The sequence below is a fragment of the Moschus berezovskii genome, chromosome 14, assembly GCF_049115385.1.
Source record: "Moschus berezovskii isolate FMDL1 chromosome 14, NW_MosBer_1.0, whole genome shotgun sequence".
In the NCBI taxonomy this organism is placed as follows: Eukaryota; Metazoa; Chordata; class Mammalia; order Artiodactyla; family Moschidae; genus Moschus; species Moschus berezovskii.
Genome location: NC_142473.1, coordinates 86,755,471 through 86,772,535, shown reverse-complemented (window position 1 = coordinate 86,772,535; position 17,065 = coordinate 86,755,471).

The window sequence follows — 17,065 nt, the reverse complement described above, 5'->3', positions numbered from 1 at the left end:
CATGTGGACAGTTTTTAAAGTTTTTATTGAATTTTCTACAATATTGCTTCTGTTTTATGTTTTGATTTTCTGGCTGTGAGGCAGGCAGAATCCTAGCTCCCAGACCAGGAATCAACATCGTACCCCTTTGCACTGGAAAGTTCTATCGCAACCACTGGCCTGCCAGGAAAGTCCCATTGGTTGTCCTCTTGAGTCTCCCTTGAGAAACAGTTATAAATGAACAGGAAATAAAAGCAAAATACAAAATTTAAAACCAGTATAGTATCAAGTGCTGGCAAAGAAGTTAAGCAATTGTAATGCACTGCTGGGTGGGAATGCAAAATGTTAGCACAACCTCAGAGGACAGTTTGACAGTTTCCTTTCAATTAAATGTATCAGTTCAGTTCAGTTGCTCAGTCGTGTCCGACTCTTTGCAGTCCATGGACTGCAGCATGCCAGGCCTCCCTGTCCATCACCAACTCCCGGAGTCCACCCAAACCCATATGCATTGAGTCGAAGATGCCATCCAATCATCTTATCCTCTGTCATCCCTTTCTCCTCCTGCCCTCAATCTTTCCCAGCATCAGGGTCTTTTCCAGTGAGTTAGCTCTTCTCATCAGTAGCCAAAGTATTGGAGTTTCAGCTTCAACATCAGTCCTTCCAATGAACACCCAGGACTGATCTCCTTTAGGATGGACTGGTTGGATCTCCTTGCAGTCCAAGGGACTTTCAAGAGTCTTCTCCAACACCACAATTCAAAAGCATCAATTCTTCGGCACTCAGCTTTCTTTATAGTCCAACTCTCACATCCATACATGACTCCTGGAAAAACCATAGCTTTGACTAGACCTTTGTTGACAAAGTAATGTCTCTGCTTTTTGATATGATATCTAGGTTGGTCATAACTTTCCTCCCAAGGAGTCTTTCAATTTCATGGCTGCAGTCACCATCTGCAGTGATTTTGGAGCCCAAAATAATAAAGTCAGCCACTGTTTCCACTGTTTCCCCATCTATTTGCCATGAAGTAATGGGACATGATGCCATGATCTTAGTTTTCTGAATGTTGAGCTTTAAGCCAACCTTTTCACTCTCCTCTTTCACTTTCATCAAGAAGCTCTTTAGTTCTTCTTCACTTTCTGCCATGAGGATGGTGTCATCTGCATATCTGAGGTTATTGATATTTCTCCCGGCAATCTTGATTCCAGCTTGTGCTTCATCCAGCCTGGCATTTCACATGATGTACTCTGCATATAAGTTAAATAAGCAGGGTGACAATATACAGCCTTTACGTACTCCTTTTCCTATTTGGAACCAGTTTGTTAGAGAGCACACACTAAATATAACTTTGTACTGAAGTCTCTGATATAACCTATTTTATTTCAGCCTTCCCTCTTATTTGTCTGACCACCTCTTTTTTATGTATTTGTTCAACTCTAGTACCAGGTAAAGCCATTCCAGTACTGTCAACTGGTACCCCGTGAGCAACAATTTTAACACTGCAATTCAGTCTTGTTGTAGAGTTCCTTTCACTTTTAGACTACAGGGTTGACAATTTCCAGTCAATATATATTTTTTGACATTAGTTAAATCAACTCTTTTTGCTCCTCCCCTTTCAGTGACTTAGATTCTTTTGTGATAGTCTTCATTCTATCCTGGGGTTGTCCAACCTCCAAATTGATTCTGTTTGTGTGTAAATGTTAATAGGTCACTCTTCGTGATGTGCAGTTCTATGTGCCCTGATGAATGCATACATTCATGTATCTGCCACCTCGACAACATACAGAATAATTTCATCACTGAAAAAATGCCCACAGTGTCCCTTTTATAGGCAATAGCTCCCTGTCCCCTAGCCCCTGATTACCACTGAATTATTTTCCATCTCTATTGGAGAAGGAAATGACAACCCACTCCAGTGTTCTTGCCTGGAGAATCCCAGGGACAGGGGACCCTGGTGGGCTTCTGTCTATGGGGTCACACAGAGTCGGACACGACTGAAGTGACGCAGCAGCATTTTCCATCTCTACAATTTTTCCTTTTCCAAGATGTCATATGAGTAGAATCCAGTGATGTGTACTGTTTTGGTCTCTTTTTTCTTATCAAAAGTGAAAGTCGCTCAGTCGTGTCCGACTCTTTCCGACCCCATGGACTATACAGTCCATGGAATTCTCTAGAACTGAATAATGGAGTGGGTAGCCTTTCCCTTCTCCAGGGGGTCTTCCCAACCCAGGGATCAAACCCAGGTCTTCTGCATTGCAGGCAGATGTTTTACCAGCTTAGCCACAAAAAATACACTTTTTTAAATTGGAGGCTAATTACAATATTATATTGATTTTGCCATACATTGACATGAATCTGCCCCGGGTGTACATGTGTTCTCCTTCTTGAACCCCCCCCTCCCACCTCCATCCCCATCCCATCCCTCTGGGTCATCCCAGTACACCAGCCCCGAGCATCCTGTATCATGCATCGAACCTGTACTGGCAATTCGTTTCACATATGATAATATACATGTTTCAATGCCATTCTCCCAAATCATCCCACCCTCGCCCTCTCCCACAGAGTCCAAAGACTGTTCTATACACCTGTGTCTCTTTTCCTGTCTCGTACACAGGGTTATCATTACCATCTTTCTAAATTCCATATATATGCGTTAGTATACTGTGTTGGTGTTTTTCTTTCTGGCTTACTTCACTCTGTATAATAGGCTCCAGTTTCATCCACCTCACTAGAATTGATGCAAATGTATTCTTTTAATGTCTGGGTAATACTCCATTGTGTATATGTACCAAAGCTTTCTTATCCATTCGTCTGCTGATGGACATCTAGGTTGCTTCCATGTCCTGGCTATTATAAACAGTGCTGCAATGAACATTGGAGTACATGTGTCTCTTTCAATTCTGGTTTCCTTGGTGTGTATGCCCAGGAGTGCGATTGCTGGGTCGTAAGGCAGTTCTATTTCCAGTTTCTTAAGGAATCTCCATACTGTTCTCCATAGTGGCTGTACTAGTTTGCATTCCCACCAACAGTGTAAGAGGGTTCCCTTCTCTCCACACCCTCTCCAGCATTTATTGCTCATAGACTTTTGGAAAGCAGCCATTCTGACTGGTGTGAAATGGTACTTCATTGTGGTTTTGATTTGCATCTCTCTGATTATGAGGGATGTTGAGCATTTTTTCATGTGTTTGTTAGCCATCTGTATGTCTTCTTTGGAGAAATGTCTGTTTAGTTCTTTGGCCCATTTTTTGACTGGGCCGTTTATTTTTCTGGAATTGAGCTGCAGGAGCTGCTTGTAATTTTGGAGATTAATTCTTTGTCAAAAAAATACACTTTAAATTCATTTATGTTTTGTAGAAATCAATAGCTCACCTCTTTTTTATTATTTGATAGTATTCCATTTATATATATTAATACCACAGTTTGTTTAGCCGTTCACCTTTAGGAGTATATCTGTTTGCTTCTAGTTTGAGTGAATCTCAGTGAAGCTACAATAAACATCAACAAACAGGATTTTGTGAAACATATGTTTTCAGTTCACTATGGTAAAAACTTAAGAGTGCAAACACTGGATCATACGGTAAATCCATACATAATGTTATAAGAAATTGCCAAACTGTCATCAAAAGTGATTGTACCTTTTTGCATTACCATAACAAATCAATGACTGAGGTTCAAATCTTTACTAGTATTTAACACTATCGGGATTTTTTGCCATTTTAACAAATGCATAGTAATATGTCTTTGTGCTTTCAATATGTATTTTCTTAATGAAAAATTCTATTGAGCACAATTATGTATACTTCTCATCTGTATGTCTTCTCTTGTAAAGGTTCAGATCCTTCACACATTTTTAATTGAGTTGTGTTTTTTTTATTTTGCTTTAAAGGACACTCTATACACTCTATAAAACAAATCCTTTATACAGTGACATCAACAAGATAAGAGAGTATCTTTATCCTCCCAAGTAAAACAACAATTAGGTAGATAACTGTGGACAGAAATAGCTCTGGGAGGGCTCAGGAGTCCAATTAAGAATCCGCAGTAACACAGTGGAGGAAAAAACATAGAGAACAACTACAGAGAAAAGGTCACGGGGGAAACTGGCAGAGATGAGACGTCTGGCTGGGAACAAAGGGGAGTGTTGATGTCAGGGTCAGGCACAGGCTGAGTGCCTCTGGGCTGCAGTGCCCAGCTCTGAGGACCCCATGCAACCTCTGCCACTGAGGGTCTCAGCAGTGACACTACCACTCCCCACAGCTTTTGCAATGGGGGACACCCATGAGCCCCGCAGTGCTCATTAATGTAGATTCCACCAAGGACTCCTACCGCTCAAGCCACTGAGGTAACCAACAGCCACTGAAGCTGTAGACTCTGGAGAGGGAGATGCTGACCCCACCCAGGGACCCCACCCAGGGAGAGAGCCCCGGCTGGGCTTCTCTGAGCCCTGAGCACACTCCCTCCTCCAACCCTCCACTTGCCCTGGACCTTGGAGCCGACCCTACTCGGAACACTGGTTCTGGGTCAATTCTCCTTGTGTCTCCAGATTCTGGCTCCGTAGCTGCTCTGCGCACGCCCACATTCAGTCACCAGGACCACTGTCAGTGCAGGCTAACCGGTACCCAGGACTTCAGGATGTGAGCTCTGCACACACCTGCATCCCAGACCCCCAGTACACAGCCACTTAGGGAGTGCCCACATCAAAGACGCTTAGAAGCATCATTGCAACAGGAATGTCCTCACCCATACAGAGCTCGGGGCACAACCCTGAGCGAGTAGACCTCAAGTGATCTCATGCAAAGAAATCAGTGGAGCTCTGTGAGGTGACGAATATGCTAATTATCTTATTATGGTGATAATTTCACAATTTTACACATATATAGACATTACATAGTACCCCTAAAATATACTGAATTTTTATCATTCATCCTCAGTAAAGCTGGAAAAAATGTAAAGAACCATTTATATGTAAATTGAAAATATTATATGCAAAGAAATGTGATTTGCAAATATTTTCTCCTAGCCTATGCTTTCTTTTATAGAACAAAAATTCTAATTTTGATAAGTAAAATTTGTCACTTTGTTCTTTCCTAGACCATTCTTTAGACAGCAAAGAATCCCCCTGCCATGCGGGAGACTTGGGTTCGATCCCTTGGTTGGGAAGATCCCCTGGAGGAAGCCATGGCAACCCACTCCAGTGTTCTTGCCTGGAGAATCCCCATGGACAGAGGAGCCTGGGGTCCATGGGGTAGCAAAGAGTCGGACACGACTGAGCGGCTAAGCACACAGCTCAGCACCAACAAATTCAATGCCAAACTCAGACATTTCTGATTTTCTTCTATATTTTCTTTTCAAAGTTCCATAATGTTATGTTCCACATTTCGGTGGTATCCATCTTGAATTAATTACTGTTTTAGATATAAGGTATACTTTGAGGTTCGTTTGTTTTTGTGTACAGGCATCAACTGTTGCTGCACTAAAAGGAATATGACTTTCCCATTTAATTGCTACACTGTATGTTTCTACTGATGAAACCTCTGTTCTGTTCAGATGATTTATGTGTCTGTTCCTTCAGCAATATACACTTCCTTGATTAAGGTAACTTTAGAGTCAGTCGTGAAATCAGTTAAGGAGCATATTTCAGCCTTGTTCTTTTTAAGAACTACTTTAAGTATTCTAGTAGCTCTAACTCTTCATATGACTCACCTCGAATGTTTCCAAAATTCTTGCTTGAATTTTTATTGAGATCAGATTGAATCTGTAGATAAATACGAAAAAGCTGATGTATTAAAGTCTTCCAATCCATGAAAAAATATATCTCTACATATTTACACACATACGCGTCTTCTTACTATATAGTTGTAATATTTCTTATCAGATACATGATTTGCAAATATATTCTCCCATCCTTGGGTTATATACTCACTTTAGTGATGGTAAAGTTTGAAACACAAATGATTTTGCTGTCGATAAAGTCCGATTTACTTTTTCTTTTATTTCTTTTTGCTACCAGTAAAGTTTTTTATTTTTTTGTTTTTTAAGTAATTAATTTATTTTTTATTGGAGGCAAATTATTTTACAATATTATATTGGTTGGTTTTGCCATACACTGACATGAATTCGCCCCGGGGTTACATAAGTTCCCCCTTCTGAACCCCCCTCCCACCTCCCTCCTCCCTTTATCCTCCCTCTGGGTCATCCCCGCACGCCAGCCCCGAGTATCCTATAACATGCATCAACCCTGAACTAGTGATTCGTTCCACATATGACAACATACGTGTCTCAATGCCATTCTCCCAAATCATCCCACCCTCACCCTCTCCCACAGAGTCTCAAAGACTGATCTATACATCTGTGTCTCTTTTGCTGTCTCATATGCAGGGTTATCATTTGCATCTTTCTAAATTCCATATATATGCGTTAGTATACTGTATTGGTGTTTTTCTTTCTGGCTTACTTCACTCTGTATAATAGGCTCCAGTTTCATCCACCTCATTAGAACTGATTCAAATGTATTCTTTTTAATAGCTGAATAATACTCCATCGTGTATATGTACCAAAGCTTTCTTATCCATTCGTCTGCAGATGGACATCTAGGTTGCTTCCATGTCCTGGCTATTATAAACAGTGCTGCAATGAACATTGGAGTACACGTGTCTCTTTCAATTCTGGTTTCCTCGGTGTGTGTGCCCAGGAGTGCGATTGCTGGATCATATGGCAGTTCTATTTCCAGTTTTTTGAGGAATCTCCACACTGTTCTCCATAGTGGCTGTACTAGTTTGCATTCCCACCAACAGTGTAAGAGGGTTCCTTTCTCTCTACATCCTCTCCAGCATTTATTGCATGTAGACTTTTGGATAGCAGCCATTCTGACTGGTGTGAAATGGTATCTCACTGTGGTTTTGATTTGCATCTCTCTGATTATGAGGGATGTTGAGCATTTTTTCATGTGTTTGTTAGCCATCTTTATGTCTTCTTTGGAGAAATGTCTGTTTAGTTCTTTGGCCCATTTTTTGATTGGGTCATTTATTTTTCTGGAATTGAGCTGCAGGAGCTGCTTGTATATTTTGGAGATTAATCCTTTATCAGTTGCTTCATTTGCTATTATTTTCTCCCATTCTGAAGGCTGTCTTTTCACCTTACTTATAGTTTCCTTTGCTGTGCAGAAGCTTTTGATTTTAATTAGGTCCCATTTGTTTATTTTTGCTTTTATTTCTAATATTCTGGGAGGTGGGTCATGGAGGATCCTGCTGTGATTTATGTCGGAGAGTGTTTTGCCTATGTTCTCCTCTAGGAGTTTTATAGTTTCTGGTCTTACATTTAGCTCTTTAATCCATTTTGACACCATACACAAAAATACTTTTTCTTTTATTACTTAAGTTTCTGCTGTTGTATGTAAGAACCAACTGCCAAACTCAAAGCCACTGTATTAGTTATAGGGCTGCTATACAAAGTACCACAAACTTGATAGTTTAAAACAACAGAAATTTCCATCACACAGGGCTACGTGTCTGAAATCAAGATGTCAGCAAGACTAAATTCTCTATGAAACCAGTAGGGAAACTTGTCCTCATTCTTCTTTGCCTGTAGTGGGTTTATGGCAAACTGCGGAGTTCCTTGGCTTGAAGATCTCTAACTCCATGGCCTGGGCTCGGGTGCTGATGGAGTGGGGGCACTGGCCAAGCCACAGCAGCTCCAGGGCGTACTCTAGACATGGGTGCTTGTACAGCAGCCACAGAGCCAGTGTCTGGAGAAAGACCAGGCAGGGAGCCAATACTGCTCTGGGGTCCAGTGCATGGGCATTCCTTCTGCAATGCTGGCTCCAGTGTCCTGGGGGTGGGCACTTATGGAGTGGCTGTACAATTGGGATAAACACAAAATAAGTGGAAAGAAATTAAAGACGTAAATAAGTAGAAAGGCATCCGATGCTCGTGGGAAGGAAAACAATATCATTAAGATGTTAATACTACCCAAAATGATCTCAGTTCAGTCCAGTCACTCAAAGAGTCATGTCTGGCTCTTTGCGATCCCCTGGACTGCAGCACACCAGGCTTCCCTGTCCATCACCAACTCCCAGAGTTTACTCAAACTCATGTCCACTGAGTTGGTGATGCCATTCAGACATCTCATCCTCGGTCGTCCCCTTCTCCTCCTGCTTTCAGTCTTTCCCAGCATCAGGGTCTTTTCCAAGGAGTCAGTTCTTCCCATTAGGTGGCCAAAGTATTGGAGCTTCAGCTTCAGCATCAGTCCTTACAATGAATTTTCAGGACTGATTTCCTTTAGGATTGACTGGTTTGATCTCCTTGTTATCCAAGGGACTCTCAAGAGTCTTCTCCATCACGACAGTTCAAAAGCACTCAGCTTTCTTTATGGTCCAACTCTCATATCCATACATGACTACTGGAAAAAGCATAGCTTTGACTAGACAGAACTTTGTCGGCAAAGTGATGTCTCTGCTTTTTAATATGCTGTCTAGTTTGGTCATAGCTTTTCTTCCAAGGAGCAAGCGTCCTTTAATTTCATGGCTGCAGTCACCATCTGCAGGGATTTTGGAGCCAAGAAAATAAGGTCTGTCACTGTTTCCATTGTTTCCCCATCTATTTGCCGTGAAGTGATGGGACCGGATGCCATGATCTTCATTTTTTGAATGTTGAGTTTTAAGCCAACTTTTTCACTCTCGTTGTTCACTTTTATCAAGAGGCTCTTTAGCTCCTCTTTGCTTTCTGCCATAACAGTGGTGTCATCTATATATCTGCAATTATTGAAATTTCTCCCAGTAATCTTGATTCTAGCTTTGCTTCATCCAGTCCGGCATTTCGCATGATGTACTCTGCATATAAGTTAAGTAAGCAGGGTGACAACATACAGCCTTGATGTACTCCTTTCCCAGTTTGCAACCAGTCCTCGTTCCATGTGCAGTTTTAACTGTTGCTTCCTGACCTGCATACATATTTCTCAGGAGGCAGGTCAGGTGGTCTGGTATTCCCATCTCTTGAGACTTTTCCACAGTTTGTTGTGATCCACAGAGTCAAAGAGTTTGGCATAATCAATAAAGCAGAAGTAAATATTTTTCTGGAACTCTCTTGCTTTTTCAATGATCCAATGGATGTTGGCAATTTGATCTCTGGTTCTTCTGCCTTTTCTAAATCCAGCTTGAACATCTGGAAGTTCTCAGTTTATGTACTGTTGAAGAACACTACCTAAACTCCTGGCTTGGAGAATTTTGAGCATTACTTTGCTAGCGTGTGGGATGAGTGCAATTGTGTGGTAGTTTAAACATTCTTTGGCACTGTCTTTCTTTGGGATTGAAATGAAAACTGACCTTTTCCAGTTCTGTGGCCACTGCTGAGTTTTCCAAATTTGCTGGCATATTGAGTGCAGCACTTTAACAGCATTGTATTTAGGACATGAAATAGCTCCACTGGAATTCCATCACCTCCACTAGTGTTTTTTGAGAGAACCAATATAATTTCTTTCAAAATCCCAGTCACTTTTTTTTTTTTTTGCAAAAACTGAAATGCCAATCCTACAATTCATTAGGAATTGCAAAAAATCCAGAAATGTCAAAGCAATAGTTGTGGAAGAATAACTCTAATACCTTGCTAGTGAGAATGAAAAATGATGTAGCTGCTGTTGAAAACCATTTGGTGGTTCTCAGAAAGTTAAACACAGAGTTACCATATAGCCTAGTAATTTCACTTCTGAAAATATACCCAAGAGAACTGAACGTGTATGTTCAGCAAAAACTTGTATATGGATATTCATAGAAACATTATTAGCAGTTGCCCAAAGGTTAAAGTTATGACCAACCTTGATAGTATATTAAAAAGCAGAGACATTACTTTGCCAACAAAGGTCCGTCTAGTCAAGGCTATGGTTTTTTCTGTGGTCATATATGGATGTGAGAATTGGACTGTGAAGAAAGCTGAGCGCCGAAGATTTGATGCTTTTGAACTGTGGTGCTGGAGAAGACTCTTGAGAGTCCCTTGGACTGCAAGGAGATCCAACCAGTCCATTCTAAAGGAGATCAATCCTGGGTGTTCATTGGAAGGACTGATGCTGAAGCTGAAACTCCAATACTTTGGCCACCTCATGCGAAGAGCTGACTCACTGGAAAAGACTCTGATGCTGGGAAATGTTGGGGGCGGGAGGAGAAGGGGACGACAGAGAATGAGATGGCTGGATGGCATCACCAACTCTGTGGACATGAGTTTGAGTGAACTCCGGGAGTTGGTGATGGACAGGGAGGCCTGGCGTGCTGTGATTCATGGGGTCGCGGAGAGTCGGACACGACTGAGCGATTGAACTGAACTGAGCTGAAAGGTTAAAAGACCCCAAATATTCATCAGATAATGAACCCACTGCAGTATATCTATACAATGGAATACTATTCAGCCATAAAATTAAATGAAGATAAAAACTGTTACCACATAGAAGATCTTTAAAAGCATTATGCTAAGTGAAAGAAAATGACATAAAACGACAAAAATTATATGTGCCCACTTTAATAAAATGTCTAGACTAGGAATACAAATAAAAACAAAGATTTGATTACTCAATGACAGGGGATTTAGGAATAGGAAGAATGGGACTTACTAACATATATGGGGTTTAATTTTGTGGCGATGGAAATATTCAGGAATAAGATTCTTGTGATGGCTGCATAATATTGTAAATACAAAAAATACTGATTGCACACTTTAAAAAGGTGAATTCTATGTTATTCATAGGAGAGTGAAAAAGCAAGCTTAAAAACTCAACATTCAGAAAACTAAGATCATGGCATCAAGTCTCATTACTTAATGCAAATAGATGGGGTAAAAAATGGAAACAGTGATAGATTTAATTTTCTTGGACTTCAAAATCACTGCAGATGGTAACTGCAGCCATGAAATTTAAAGACGCTTGCCCCTTGGAAGAAAAGCTGTGACAAACCTAGACAGCATCTTAAAAAGCAGAGACATCGCTTTGTTGACAAAGATTCATTTAATCAAAGCTATGGTTTTTTCCAGTAGTCATGTGCAGAAGTGAAACTTGGACCATAAAAAAGGCTGAGAGCCGAAGAATTTATGTTTTTGAATTGTGGTGCTAGAGAAGACTCCTGAGAGCTCCTTGGACAACAAGGAGATCAAACCAGTAAATTCTAAAGGAAATGAACTCTAAATATTCATTGGAAGGACTGATGCTGAAGCTGAAGCTCCAATACTTTGGGCACCTGATTCAAAGAGCTGACTCATTGGAAAAGACCCTGATGCTGGGAAAGACTGAAGCCTAGAGGAGAAGGGGATGACAGAGGATGAGATGGTTGGACGGCATCACAGACTCAACGGACAAGATTTTGAGCAAACTCCAGGAGATCGTGAAGGACAGGGAAGCCTGGCATGTTGAAGTTCATGGGATTGCAAAGAGTCAGACACAACTTAGCTACTGAACAACAATGTAATCTTTAGCACTCTCATATGGGTATGTGCTAAATCATTGCAGTCGTGTCTAATTCTTTGTGACCTTATGGACTGTAACCCACCAGGCTCCCCTCTCCATGGGATTCTCCAGGCAGGAATACTGGAGTGGGTTGCCATTTCCTCCTCCAAGGATCTTCCCAACCCAGGGATCAAACCTACATCTCTTATGTCTCCTGCCTTGGTAGATGGGTTCTTTATCACTAGCGCCACCTGGGAAGCCCCTACTTTCATATGAGGGATATTCAATATTATTGCTCCTCTCTTTATAGGTGATATACTGATTCTGGGGGAGATTGAATAACTTGACCAAGGTCACCCTGCAACAGATGATAGAACTAGGATTGGAAGGGAGACCGTATTACTGCAGAGCCCAAATTTGTAAAAACTGTACTTGACAGCACTGATGAAACAGATAATTTCTGCCTGGGTGTTTAGGGACAGAGAGGACTATGCACAGGAAAGAATGAATCCATCTTCTTAGTTCTAAAAAATAAGAATAAAGGTTTCCCAAAATATTCCCAGTCTAGCTGTGTAGTGGTAAAACAAATGGATATTTTGTTCAAAAGAATTGAGAAGACAGATTTCCAGGTTTTTATGAAAGAGATAGAGAAAGCTTGCATAAGGTTCTGACACCACATAGGCCAGAGATTTTAAGGAAGTTTTAATCTGCGTTGCCTAACTTGTCTGTGAGGCTTCCCTGATGGCTCAGCAGTAAAGAATCTGTCTGCCATGCAGGAGCCACAGGAGACGCTGGTTTGAAACCTGGGTGGAGCAGATTCCCTGGAGAAGGCGTGGCCAACGCACTCCAGTATTCCTACCTGGAGAATCCCAAGGACGGAGGAGCCTGGTGGACTATAGTCCATGGGGTCACAAACAGTCGGACACGACTGAAGTGATTTAGCATCCACGCAACTTGGCTGGGGCGCTGCTGACTTGCTGGCTAGTTGCTCCTCCTAAGTTTCCATCCTCCCTTGCCTTCATAAACATGCTCAGCTAAAATGCATACAAACATTATCCTCCGGTATCTCCCAGTCAGGATCAGATTAGGAGGACCAATCTGGCACCCGGAGCCTCATGAGATATCCACTCACTCGATACTAAATGCTTCCCTTGAGATTGGTTGTGTGACAGGGTCATTTTCTCTGCCTTGATATTTGCAAGAGCGCAAACCCAAGCTACGTTCCACCGTACGGAGCTCCGAGGGTGGGGAACGAGCTTCCGCAGCACCACGCCTTTCGGATGGGGACTTCTAGTCAGCAGCCTGAGCAAGAAGGTTGTCCTTACTGTCTGCCTTGTAGAGCCAAGGACAAAAGTAAGTATCAAGAAATCACACCATCACAGCCGGTTGAACGGGAAGGACCTCTGGAAGTTTCAATTGCTTTAATTCTTGCAAGTGAGGATGGGAAAGGCCCAGAGAGTTTAAAGTTAGAGCTAGGCATCATCTCACTCCCAATTCACCACTCTTTCCACTCTGCTGTGCCAGCCTCCAGCATCCGTATTTCCACGCTCATTATAATCAGGTGTCTCACTTAAACGGTGGAGTGATGGTTACACTCAAAAAGGGAGACTGTGTCCCCTGATTTTTGTTTATTTGTTTGTTTAGAATGTGCTACAGGACTAGGCAGAAACATCCTAGCTCCCTTTCTGAATATCAGGGCTTGTAGGAAACTTTCAACATCTGTTTGTGATCTCAAATAAAAAGCCATTTTCCTTAGAAACATCAAAGTTTGGACATTCAGTATTATTGACTGAATACCCTGCAGTAACCAAGAAAAGGTGTGATAGACTACAGAAAGCAACTTGTCTCACATTGTCTGATTTTAAAGTGTTAGTACCTTTACGGTTTCTAACGAATTTTTGTATGTATTGTCACATCAGAGCAGGATAGCAGCTTACAAGAGAGATAAAGACTGTTTTTCATCTTGTGAAATAAGAAGATCTGGCCAGTGGCAGGCCTGCACCCAGCGGCTTATTGATGGAACTAGGATTAGAATTGGGCTTGTGTTTGTGGTACAATCCTATCCACACTCCCACACCTCTGAATTTCTGGATCAAAAGGAGATATTTTGTGTCTGTTTGTACCTGTAAGTAGTATAAATAATGTATTTGGTCGATACCTTGGCCATTCTTATCACATCAGTGGAATACAAAAATTAACTTTTTTTTTTCAAAAATAGATTTAATCAGATTTACATGTTTATGCATTTGAGGCAAATCTGGCAACTCCAGCAAGCACAGACATAAGAACTGATAAATAAGTCTCAGGAGAAAGCAATTCATGGTGAGTAGGGTATTCTGGCATACTCCAGTTACTTTAGTGACCATTTCACTAGATTTATGCACACGTTTATTATATCACTCATCATGCTGGGGAGGTAATTTGTGGATCTGGTTGCCTCTTCCTCCTTAAAAAGTCAGGAGGCGTGTTCTTCATTTCGTGACACTTGCTCCTGGTACAGAGCTGGTTTACGGGTGAAGCCAACTAGGAAGAGGAGGAGACAGAGAACTGACTCTGAACACAATCCATGTGCTGGTGTTGCGCTAGCAGGGCTCCGCATGCCATTCAACCTCAGCTTCTCAGATCGGTGAAATAAACACTCTGGGTATTACAAGAATTGCGTATTCCACAGACAATCAGACTGAGACTCACAGAGTGTAAGTAAAGTTCCCATAGCCACACCCTATCCAAGTTACTGATTAGTGGCTGCTGCTGCTGCTGCTAAGTCGCTTCAGTCGTGTCCGACTCTGTGCGACCCCATAGATGGCAGCCCACCAGGCTCCCCCGTCCCTGGGATTCTCCAGGCAAGAACACTGGAGTGGGTTGCCATTTCCTTCTCCAATCCATGAAAGTGAGAAGTGAAAGTGAAGTCGCTTGGTCGTGTCCCACTCTTAGCAACCCCATGGACTGCAGCCTACCAGGCTCTGCCGACCATGGGATTTTCCAGGCAAGAGTACTAGAGTGGGTGCCATTGCTTTCTCCGTAATTAGTGGCACTTATTGAAAAAAGTAAACATTTTCTGAAGTTGTGGTGTTGCTTGCTTTTTTATTGAAATACAGCTGATTTTCAGCGCTGTGTTAGTTTCAGGTGTATAGCAAAGCGATTCCCTTGTTTACATATAATACATGTGTATATTCTTTCTCAGATTCTTTTGCATTATACATTATTATAACATATGGAATATATTTCCCTGTGTCCCTGCTGTTTATCTGTTTTACATATAGAAGCAGATTTAACCCCCCTTCCCTTTTGGCAACCATAAGTTCATCTTCCTTGTCTGTGAGTCTGTTCCTGTTCTGTAAACAAGTTCATTTCGGTCATTTTTTAAGATTCCACATATAAGTGATATCATATCACATTTATCTTTCTCCATCTGACTTACTTCACTTAGTAACGATAATCTCTAAGCCCATCCATGTTGCTGCAAATGGCATTATTTCATTCTTATTTATGGCTGAGTTATATTCTATTGTATTTCCATATTACATTCTCTTTAATCATTGCTCAGTCCATGGACATTTATGTTGCTTCCATGTCTGGGCTATTTTAAGTGCTGCTGTGAACACTGAGGTGCATGTATCCTTTCAAATTAGTGGATTTTCTTCCTTTGGCTTTATACCCAGGAGTGGGATTGCTGGCTCATATGGTAACTCTATATTTTTAGTTTTTTAAGGAACCTCCATAGTGGCCCACCAACTTACAGCCCCACCAACACTGTAGGACGGATTCCCAGAAAAAGTATATTCTTGCTATATTTGATCCAAATAGTCACTTTAGACTCTTCTACATAGCTGTATTACATCTATAATCTGAGACATTTTTCTCTTTAGGTCTCAATCCTAGTTTCATGTCTACCAATTACTTTTGTACGTCACTCTTAACTGAGGTTTGATTTATTAACACTTATATACTTACAGTTGTCTATTTATACACTGGTGTTTGCCAGATCATGCCTTTATCCATGATGTCTCTTCTACCTGGTAAAGCAGTTATAGTAATAGTGACATCTTTAACTTTTTGAGTACTTGCTGTGCAATTAACCTTGTTTTAAATGTTCTACATGATCTATGTTATCCTACTCGTCTGCCTTAAAAGTTGAAAACTGAATTTCCCACCTGGAAGATGAGAAACTGAAATATAGGAAGATTAATGAACGTGAGAAGGATGCTTAATATTGCAGATTTTGGATCATGCTGCCTGGATTCCAATCCCAGTTCTGCCATCAAATATGCTACTTAAGCAAGTAATTTACCTCTTTAAATTTTGGTTCCATTTGAAGCAAAATGGAGGTAATAATAGTACCTGCCTAACAGAATTGCTAACTGAACTAAATGAGTTAATATTTGTGACTAGCTTAGAACAGTTTCCTGACCCAAAGTAAGTGTTACGTGTTTGCTGTTATAATAACTAATATATTGTTATTATCATTTCTTTAGTTTCCAAGCCACAACTGAGGGGTTCTGATCTCCAGAAATCCTTCCTGAGTTCTTGTGTTGGGCAAGCCAAACATCCTAATTTCAAAGGCCACGGGTGTACCTCCACTTCAGAAATACATTATGACTAATGTAGCTTTTGGATGTAGGTCTCTCCCACTAAGCAACCCTTAAAGACAAGGGCTATATCACATCCTCCCCTGAACATTTGATAATAGTTAATTCAGGAGGAATGAATGGGACCTGATAACCCAGAGTCAGAGGTCTCTCTCAGGTCAAGACAGCCTCTCGCGCTGTAATTACAGCAGCAACGATGAGCTACCCGCTGAGTTACCACTGGAGGTGACAGCAACTAGATACACTACGTGATATGGCCAGAGGCCTGTGGTCCGCTTGACGGCACAGAGTCTCTGCTGCTGCTGCTAAGTCACTTCAGTCGTGTCCGACTCTGTGCAACCCCACAGAGGACAGCCCACCAGGCTCCCCCGTCCCTGGGATTCTCCAGGCAAGAACACTGGAGTGGGTTGCCATTTCCTTCTCCAAGGTATGAAAGTGAAAAGTGAAAGTGAAGTCGCTCAGTCGTGTCTGACTCTTAGCGACCCCACGGACTGCAGCCCACCAGCCTCCTCCGTCCATGGGAGTTTCCAGGCAAGAGGACTGGAGTGGGTGCCATTGCCTTTTCCATAGAGTCTCTAGGTGAGGACAAAACTAATTCTTCCATCTCCCCTGTTCTCGTCACCCACAAAGAAGGCAAAGGTGTAGATGACAGTGGAAGACAGAAAACTGAGGGCCATTCATCTGAGGGCACCACGAATCAGAAGGAAAAGGTCGGGTGTCCCGAAAGCAGGGCTTTGAATCACTGCATTTCTCCAGTGAAGTAAGTGAGGGTCCCTCAGAGATGGAGGAGGCAACTGAGGAGGTCTTGTCAGCGTTACTCACCAATGACTGACAAAACGCTACCTGTATCTTACTTTCTATTGATTTAAGCCTTCTATGCATCCTTAGACAAGTGTGCTTGTAAGAGAGGGAAATGGTGAAAAAGAGTCCTACATGGTCTAGTATAAGAGGATATAACATACAGCAAGCCAGCAAGCTGAAATGTGACCCAGAGTCATAATGTGGTCCACTCACGGCAGCCACAGTCAGCACGGGCATTCTAGCGTTTTCCATACCACTTCTAGATGAACAACCTCACTCAG